At 45.5% G+C, this 9,646-nt stretch overlaps 1 long non-coding RNA gene across 1 annotated transcript; it reads left to right on the plus strand.

Moving 5' to 3' along the window:
• The first annotated feature begins 1,607 nt into the window (after positions 1–1,607).
• On the plus strand, positions 1,608–9,345 carry LOC142827015 (uncharacterized). The gene is made up of 3 exons (XR_012901357.1): positions 1,608–2,232; positions 3,221–3,347; positions 9,045–9,345. It is a non-coding gene; the product is annotated as an uncharacterized LOC142827015 (long non-coding RNA).
• The last annotated feature ends 301 nt before the right edge of the window (positions 9,346–9,646 follow it).

Consider the following 9,646-nt stretch of genomic DNA (forward strand, 5'->3'; position numbering starts at 1 on the left):
CGCCCTGGGTCATTACCTACCCCGCCGGTGGGTCTAATCATGGGCCCACGTCCCCCTTTGCACCGGGTAGGGGATTACCTCCTCAGCGCCCTCCTCCTCCAGATCTGCCTCCCCCCTCAGTGCCAACTCCCTACCCCTTTTATTCCCTGCCACGTCTGCTGGTCCATTCCCCCTTCCGGGTGCCCCGCCTTCCCCTGCCGTCGTGCCGCTGACGTCAGCGGGTGTCCCGGTAGCGCGGCGATGATCGTCTGCCTCCCCGTTTGCCCAACACACTGGTGCCGTCTGGGCTGAGCCTTCCGCCCCACTGCCGGTGTCCGCGCCGCCCGGCGTGAGTGAGTGATGGTGTTGCCTCACCCCGTCACAACCAGTTCAGATAATGTAATTGCTGCAAAGGTGCTCTTCCCAAGTGCAACAACACATATTAATGACTTAAGAAACTTCATTCTGGTCTCTTGGGGAATATTGAACAGAATTTGTTCACATAAGCATCTCCAAGCCTTTTATAGTAACAGATCTTGATCCTGTGCTGCCTGGCAGCCAGCCATGGAAGATCTCACCTTAACCTCTGTTGCTAGATGACTGGTGCCTCTCCATACTGAGTGTACCCCAGCTAAAGGGGAGAATATCTGACATGTCCACATGACACTTCCCTGCCCCAGCCCTAACCTGGGGCTCTCCCACTCTTCCTGTCCTCTCCCCATCTCATGTTGTCTATGTGGGAGGCTCTGTACTCCCTCTGTGGCGGTTCCCTCTGGCATATTCGGCTGCTCTCCCTAGCAACCAGGTCCCGGAGCCACTCCCGGATTCTCCCCAGTGTAATACGGCAGCTGCCTGGAGTGTGCTTGGCTGTGGCAGCAGCAGGCTGCTCTCCCTTCCAGACTTGGCTTCAGGGACAGCTGCTGAGTATTGGAGACCTCCAGCACTCTGGCATACTCAGTGTGCAGCAGTAGCTTGTGTGAGAGAGCCTGTCTGGGGAAGGGGCAACAGCAGCCCATTCTCTGCCTATGCTTGACTCCTGAGGACATGCTAGAGGGGCAGGAGGTTCCGGCTCCCTCAGTCACTGTTCCCAGAACCTGAGCCCAAGATGGGTGGTGGGGACACTCTCCCAGTCAGCTGCTGTGTTTTACCAGATAGCATCCCAGACAGGGCTGCCTCTTCCCTTCTGGCTCTGGCCCCGCCCCTTCCTTTCCACACCATACTGTCTGCTGGATGGGCACTTGCCCCTTTTTACCCTTCCCACGAATCGCCTTTCAGCTCTCACAAATAATATCTAAATATCCAATTTCCTTGTTTAGATGTATAGATTGAGTTGTGATCCCTGAAAACTGAGGTTTGTAATGGAAGCACTGGCAAAACACTGTAACTGCAGACCCTCAGAGGATTCTGCTACAATACTGACCCCTTTCTCAGAGCTAGCCTACATTTTAATGACAGTGCTAAAGATGTACGTCAGGCACTATGACAACAGGGAGAATTCTGGCAGCTTTACTGTGTCATTTTGCTGAAAATACACTGGAGCTGCTTCTGGAATAAATTTACTTGAGAGCACAGAGGAATTAAACAGAGATGAAAGCTAAGAGTAGCTTGTGATGAGATTCAGTGTGGGAAGAAGTGTACAGAAGATTTAACTGTATATATCCCTACTGTTTTCATTCGTTTTGAGTGATCAGCAGATGCCATTGGTGATGTATAGAGAAGGTCTGCATCTTTTATTGGATCCATTTCTGTTGGTGATAGAGACAAGCTTTTGAGTTGCCATGGAACTCCCATTCTTGCTTCGCACCATTCTAGAGCCCAGCTCCCTGCAGGAGCCAGAATATCTACACTGCAATTAAGCAGCCCCTTAGCTTGAGCCCCCCCCCAAGTGATGCTGTGGGTTTTTAATTGGCGTGTAGACATAGCAGGGTGTCATGGCTACATAAAAGGTGAAAGAGATTGTTTAGCATAATTAGTTAACACATATGTCCAGAAACCATTCAGGTGAAGCGGCCCCTTTAACACCCCTGCAGTTATAGTGGGAAAAGGAAGGAAAGGGGGTTGTTAATAGGTTATAGATTGTTCTAATAAGCCATAAATCCAGTGTCAGTCAATGATTTTTAGTGTCTAGGAAAGCTATGAATCCCAGGCTTGCTTTTGAAAATTAAGAGAAACTGCTTTAATACACAAACAAAATCTCCTTTGATTGCACAGCTCTAGTTGTCCGCTACCAGCCCACATTGGAATCCATATGAGGTACTGTGACATTATACTCCACATTCTTTATGAAAATATGCATATGATATTAATATGACATAACTGAAATGTAATTATCCAATTTGTATACCTGTATCATTTCTCTATCTCAGCAGTTCCCAACCTTTTCCAGATGGGGACCCACTCTGACAATTCAGGAAGACCCAGGGCAATTCAAAAAATGTGTGAATGGTTCCTTAAGAGCCACCTGGAGAGACACCTGGTGACCCTTTTGAAATGTAATGGAGATCCATATTTGGGTCCCGACCCAAAGGTTGGGAAACCCTGCTCTATCTGAAGTTAGGAATATTGACCATGCATTTTTATTTCAATTATGCTACTTTGGGAGACACCCACTGCTAGCGCTTCAGGTACAACAATGAAAAAGCCAGACAGTGCAAATGGCCCATCAGCGAGGACAACGGATTGTGAAAAGGTTTAGCTTTCCTCTGGACACGCCATACTGTCACTGACTGATGGATGACTGGGTCACCTGATACTAATCAACATCTTGGGCTGCTGAACTGTTCTATTGGAGTGTGGGGAATCAAATAAAGGATTCCCACTTAAGGAAATTCTATCTAAGGTGTGAGGAGGGGAAATACCAGGATCTTTAGTTTGTTTCTCCTCCACTCCCCACCCAGAGAGATCACAGAAGCATAGAATCATAGGGAAGAGACCTCAGGAGGTCATTGAGTCCAACCCCCTTCCCAAAGCAGGATTAACTCTAATAAATAATTCCAGCCAAGCCTTTGTCAAGCTGGGACTTAAAACCCCCTAGGTAATCCATTCCAGTGCTTCATCACCCTGCTAGTAAAATAACTTTCCTAATACCCAACTTAGACCTCTTCTACTGCAATTTGAGACCATTGCTCCTCATTCTGTCATCTGTCACCACTGAGAAGAGCCTCTCCCTGTTCTCTCTGGACCCTCCTTTCAGGTAGTTAAAGGAAACTTTCAAATCCCCCCTCAGTCTTCTCTTCTGTAGAGATACTTGAAAACACCTGAATACAAAAGGACTTGAACTGAGGGAGGAGAGAGGAAGAACTGCCAGACCAAGGCTGGAATGATACTGCTGACGTGTGAAGAAATGTACCTAAATATATATATCTAGGGTGAGGAATTATTTGTGACCAATTTCTTTAGTGAATCTAACTTAATTTACTTGCCTTGTATATTTTTTTAGTAATCTGATTTGTCCTGTTGGCTACCTTTTTAGGCACTTTAAATACACCTTTTTATAGTTAATAAACTTGTATATAAGGTAAACCAGTTTATATAATTTCTAACTGGGAGGCAGAGGAGGAAGTTGTGTATGCCTTCCTCCACATTAAGGGAGGAGGCAAATTTAACTTTGGGTTTGTCTCCATGTGAGATGGACATCTAGGTGCTATGGTAAGACCTTTAAGCTGAGCTCTCCCAGAGCTGCTCTCTGTGGGTATGTCTATACTAGCTCGTTAGTTCAAGCTAGGTAGGGTAATGAGGGCAAGCGGAGTTGCAAATGAAGCCCGGGATTTAAATATCCCAGGCTTCATTTGCATGTTCCTGGGCGCCGCCATTTTTAAATCCCCCTTAGTCCGAACGCCGTACCTGCGGCTACACGCGGCACGGAGTAGGTAGTTCGAATTAAAGATCCTAATTTGAACTACCATTACTCCTTGTACTCCTGCTGTTGAATGTGGCCCTGCCTCAGTGTGTGTGTGTGTGTGTGTTTGTGCTGGAAGAACCTTAAGATCCTGGCTCAGCAAGACAGGGCTAAAGAGTGCTCAGCCTGGCAGAGAAGGTGGGTTCAATGGTATCTTCAGCACATCAGATAGCATTCCAGGGGATCCAACCAACCATCAAACAGCTGCAACCCATACTCAATGAACACCCCATCCTGAAATAAATCTGTCCTGAACCCTCTCATCTGTCCTTTAAATAACCCAAGCCTCTCCAGCCTTGTTATCAGAAGTAGATCCCCACAGATGAAGACACACCAACTGAAAGCAGTACCAGATTCTGAAAGAACTACAGATGCAAAACCTGCAGACGTATCTTCACTGATACAATGATCAATGCCCCTCACAAAGCATGGGTCCTACATATGTCTTTTACAACATGTGGTGTACTTCATCCAGCATTCTAGAGGCTCCAGTAATAACTATGTGGGTGAAACCAAAATGAACTCATAGAGGAAAATGATAAAATATAAAACCACCATGTCATCTGTGAGTGAACACTTTTCACAAAGTGGTCACTCTATATTTGACCTCTCAGTCTTCACTCTCAAAGAAACCCGCACAACATTTTCAAAAGACAAACCTGGGAGCTTAAATTTGAAACTTTGCTAGGCACTAAAAATCACAGACTGAACAGACAGTGGATTTATGGTTTATTACAGTGATATATAACTCATTAATCCCACTCACTCCCTCAGCCACCTTCCTCTCTCCCTTGGCCCCCACTGTAACTGGAGGAGTGTTATAAGATGCTTCACCTTGAAATATGTAGTAACTACTTATGTTAAACATTTTGTTCCAGCCTGTAGTTTGCTGTGAAGTGGAGTATTTTCCCCAGACCCGAAGAAGAGCTCTGTGTAAGCTTGCAAGATTGTGTCTTTCTCACCAACAGAAATTGGTCCAATAAAAAATATTACCTGATCCATCTGATCTCTTTAATACCATGAGATCAACATGGCTACAACAACTCTGCATATAACTGGTGATGAAACCTGCCTTTCATTCTCAAAAACAGAAAGAATACAGTATTTAATTCCTTGCTGACTTAAGAGGGAGACATCCAAATGCTAGCATCTTAACTACTGGTGGCGAAACTGGATCAGTTAATACTATCTAGGTGTGGAACCAATACTTCAGGAGACTGATACCTAATGATTAAATCTCCCTGCACATTCAAGTACTCATAACAACAATTATAATGTAATGAAAAAAGGTGCATATCTGCCACATACTAATTTTTTCCCCCATGTTAATTTAATTCTTATAAAATATACCAGATTAACAGCAGTGGGACTTTCTAACCACAGGCAGGGTAGGAAAAAAATCCCCATGTCCTGCAAAACCATGGGGCAAGTAGAAGTGTGATCTAGAAAAGTAAAAGCATTGAGAGTCCTGCCTGATGATAAGGACACATTTACATTAAAAACTATTTACACACAGGCTTGGTTGATTTTAAAAAATTGCATCTGAAAAATGTCAGGAACACATCAAAACTCCTCTCTACCCTCCCTCCCCCAAATATCCCCCTTTCTGGCTTGTGGATTAAAAACCTCACCAATCAGGATGGACCAGCAGAAGGTGATATTTTAAGCCTTTGGGTAATTAAGCCTAAAACACATGGCACAGAAGAGTATACTAGGGAATATGAGAAACATAGTTCTAAATCTTTCCAGAAATCCTGGACCACTAAATACTCAAAGTATATGTGACTGAAAGATGAAATGAGTATAATTTGTAGCAGGGTCAGATTAACCGAACATATTTGTGGCCCCCCCATCAAGGCAATGGGGCATGGTGCAGGGGGGTTGGTCCCAAGAGCAAAGGGCTAGCCAGGGGCATGGTATGGCAGGGACAACCTTATTCCACTCAGCCCCATGTGAGGGCATTATTTACAAACCACCAGTGGCCATCCAGCCCTTTCTTTGTCTCCTTTCTTTGGGTGTAGACCCAAGCCGTGCCACACATCCCCCTGGCCCAACACCAGAGCCCCCCTCCATTCCCTATGGCCAGAGCCCCCTGGACTTCTATGCCCAACACCCTCCACAGATCTTGTCACAAATACACAGTGCCCTGCAGACCACCATCCCTGCCCACAATCCCACCACAACTGCCCAGCACCCCATAGAGAACTCCCCACTCCCTAATGCCCCAACACACACACCTTCTCTGTCCCCTCATAGCCCAATCCCCCCCTAGGAACTCCAGAAATCCACTCTCCCATGCCCCACCTCCCAGCTGCACTTACTGGCCCTCTGGGAGGTAATTGTGTCTGCCAGGCTGAGCCGTCAGAGAAGCCAGGGCTGAGCCTTGAGTAGGGAATCCCCCTAGCACTCTCAGCACCAACGTGCCTGGAGAGGCCCAGACAAGCCCCCCACATTGTTCTCTCCCCCCACCCTCAGGCAGACAACACTGGCCAGGTGTCTGCATCAGTCCCAGGCAGCTCAGCATCAGGGAGACAGGCAGGACCCCACCACAGGTGGTAGGCAGAAGAGACTGCCCACAGATGGAGATAGACTGTGTTCTAGCCAGAGGCAGGGAGAAGCCAGCGCATGGGGTCACGGGGAGAAGAGGAGCCCTCAGCCAGCTGGCAGGCAGGCTGCGATAAGCAACTGTTGTGCTGACAGGGCTCAGGGCACAGTGCAAACACACAGCAGGCTGAGGCCCCTTCTGAGCATGGGCCCAGCTCCACAAAGCCACTGGAGCTATTGTAAACCCGGCACTGATTTGTAGAAGTTAGGAGAAGTTTTCTGATAAGGTCTGATACCTGATTCTCTGCATATGCATAGGGCTGTTCCTACCAGTGTTGGTGCCTTACACAGCCCAGCACCGGCACCCTCCAACCTCCCATGGGGGAAGCGACCACTCCACGGAAAGGAGAGGAACTGCAGGGACAGAAGCTGTGGGGGCAGGGTTCCTAACTCTCTCAGACCATTTGGACTGGATGCCATTGCCGCAAATAGCATCCAGTCATTCTGGTTGGGAGGGTTGGCAACCCTAGGCAGGAGCAGGGCAGGGAGGGAGGCTCACCTGTCAGCCTCAGAGGAGCAAGTGGGAGGCATGGATGGCTGCGAGGTGTGGGAGCCGGCCTGGTGGACTCAGGAGGAGCAGAGGATGGCCACATAGCCATTTCTAGTGGGGGAGGGGAGGCGGGTGCAACCTACAGAGGGAAAAAAGGGGGCCAACTGGGGGGCTGGAGCTGGGGGCAGCCAGAGCAGTTATGCATCACCTAGCTGCAAAGGCACTGTGAAAACTGGGACAATTTGGTACCTCAAATTCCGTGGTGTTCTAATCAGCTGCATGTTTTGAGCATTGGTAGGGATGGCCCTGCATATTCAGAACCATTGTGCTGCTTATGTGAAATTTGAGAAAGCAGAGAAATTATCACTTTGTCCATAAGAAGTTCCTGTTATTAAGTAGATTTGTAAATTGCAACATGAGAAGATCCAACATTCTGCCACTTTGTTTTGGCATTCCTTGCAAATCACTACATATTAACTCAGTTTTAGAGATTTTGCAGTACTATAAAATCTGTGGACCAAAAATCTTGGCTCAAGCTATATTAACACCCACAGAATGGAAGATTTTAGAGAGGTGATTGCAAAGTCTCTGCAAGAAATGACACAGAAACATGTATAGAAACCCCCAGCTTATTGCTATGTTTATTTATTGACGAATCTAGTAACAGATTGGCAGCTGACGGGAATTGATGCATATCAGACTCAGGCAGGGAAATGTGGTATTGTTTGCTGTTGTAGTTGTCTTGGAACCTGGGATAATTGATGGTATTCAGACAAAGAATAAAAAACAATTAGGAGTTATGAAGGATCAAGGCAGAAGCACTCAAATTGAAGAGGATAGGCTTTCTATTCAATGGTACAACAGTGTACATGGGCAGGCCACCAGCAGGGGGCAAGCAGTTGCCCTATAGCAGCAGTGGCATCTGAAGTCCTGAGCCCTTTAAATCACTGCCAAGTACTACCATGGCACCCCAGGTGGCTCTTAGGGCTGCCTGGTGTGCTCCAGGCAGTGCCAGGGGGCAGAGGGCAGCAGTCTTGGTGGTGCTAAGTGCCAACTGCCCTCAACCCTGCCTCTTTCACCAGAGGCCCAACCCCTTCCAGGAGTGTGTAGCTGCCCCCGCCCCCCCACCTTGCCCAAGGGCCTGGTATGGCTGTTGGTTCCCCTGCGCATGGATTGTTTGAGTGGAGTGCAAGTCAGCCCATGCTGCTGTTGTGCACTGACGCAGCCACAACTTTTGAATCTGGAAATTTAGATCTAAAAAAAAAATCATAAATAATTTGAATTTCCTTTGAAATGTTGTGGTGTAAGTCCTAACAATCAATAGCAACTCTAAATTCTTGCTGATACCTTTGAGGCAACTGAAAACTACTTCTGAAAGCATCCACCATGTTGATAGGTTTGCAGTTCAGACTAGTACACTGAAGACAATAATCAGAAATCTTCAGGATCCTCACCATTATACCTAGTACAGAAAACCAGGCAGGGACTGAGATAGCCTGATACGAGCAAATACTGGGCACTTAACAGACTTTTTACACTAGTAGTAACTGAGGAGGTAAAGGACAGAGCTCTGAATCCATATTTATCCCTCATGTAGGTATTTATAGATGGTGATCAAGTGATGCCATAACTGTCTCTTTGTTAAGCTAAATAGGTTAACAAAAAGACTATCACTATAACATATGTATTTTAATTATTTAATCATTCTCATGGCTCTTCTATGAATGCTCTCATTCAAGGATTACATTAGCCCTTTTAGCCACAATATTGCATTGGTAGCTTATGTCAGTTAATTATCTACCCCTTTCCCCCATTTCTCTCAAAACTTTGTCAGAATCACGGCTTCCCTGGATAGAGGCCCCCTTCTGTGATTATGGCTCACCTTTTTTCCTAGACATAAACATTTATATTTAGTTACATTAAAACTTGTATTATTTGCATGTGACCAGGTTACCCGGTGATCCAGATAACTGTGTACATTAGTGACCTGTTTTCTTCATTTTTTTTTACCACTTCTCCAGTTTTTGTGTCATTTGCAGATTTTATCAGTAATGATTTTATGTTTTCTTCCAGGCCATTGATAAAAATGTGAGATAGAGTTGGGCCAAGAACTGATGCCTGTGGAGCCCCTCCAGAAGCACAAACACTCAAGGATGATTTCCCATTTACAATTACATTCTGAGAACTATTAATTAGTCAGCTTTTAATCTTTTTAATGAGTGGCATATTCATTTTGTATTTTTAAAATCAAAACATTATATATCACCAAGGCTAACATCTTTCAGAAGTATAAGTATCTTGCATCAACAATATTACCTTTATCAACCAAACTTGCAATCTCAGAAAAAAATTCTAGTTAGTTTGAGAGGATCTGTTTTCCATAACCCTGTGTTAATTTGCATTCATTGCATTTATCCTTTAATAAATGATTAATCAAATCTTGCATTGGCTACTCTATTATCTTGCCTGGAATTAATGTTAGACTGAGAAGGCTATAATTACCAGGGTCACATCATTTAACCTTTAAAAATATTATCACAACATTCTCTTTCTTCCAGTCTTCCAGAACTTCTCTAGCATTCCAAGATTTATTGAAAAGCAACATTAACAATCCAGAGAGTTCCTCAGCCAGCTCTTTTAAAACTCTCTTACAAATTATATGGTTATGATGATTT

The sequence above is a fragment of the Pelodiscus sinensis genome, chromosome 1 (genome assembly GCF_049634645.1).
Source record: "Pelodiscus sinensis isolate JC-2024 chromosome 1, ASM4963464v1, whole genome shotgun sequence".
Lineage (NCBI taxonomy): Eukaryota > Metazoa > Chordata > Testudines > Trionychidae > Pelodiscus > Pelodiscus sinensis.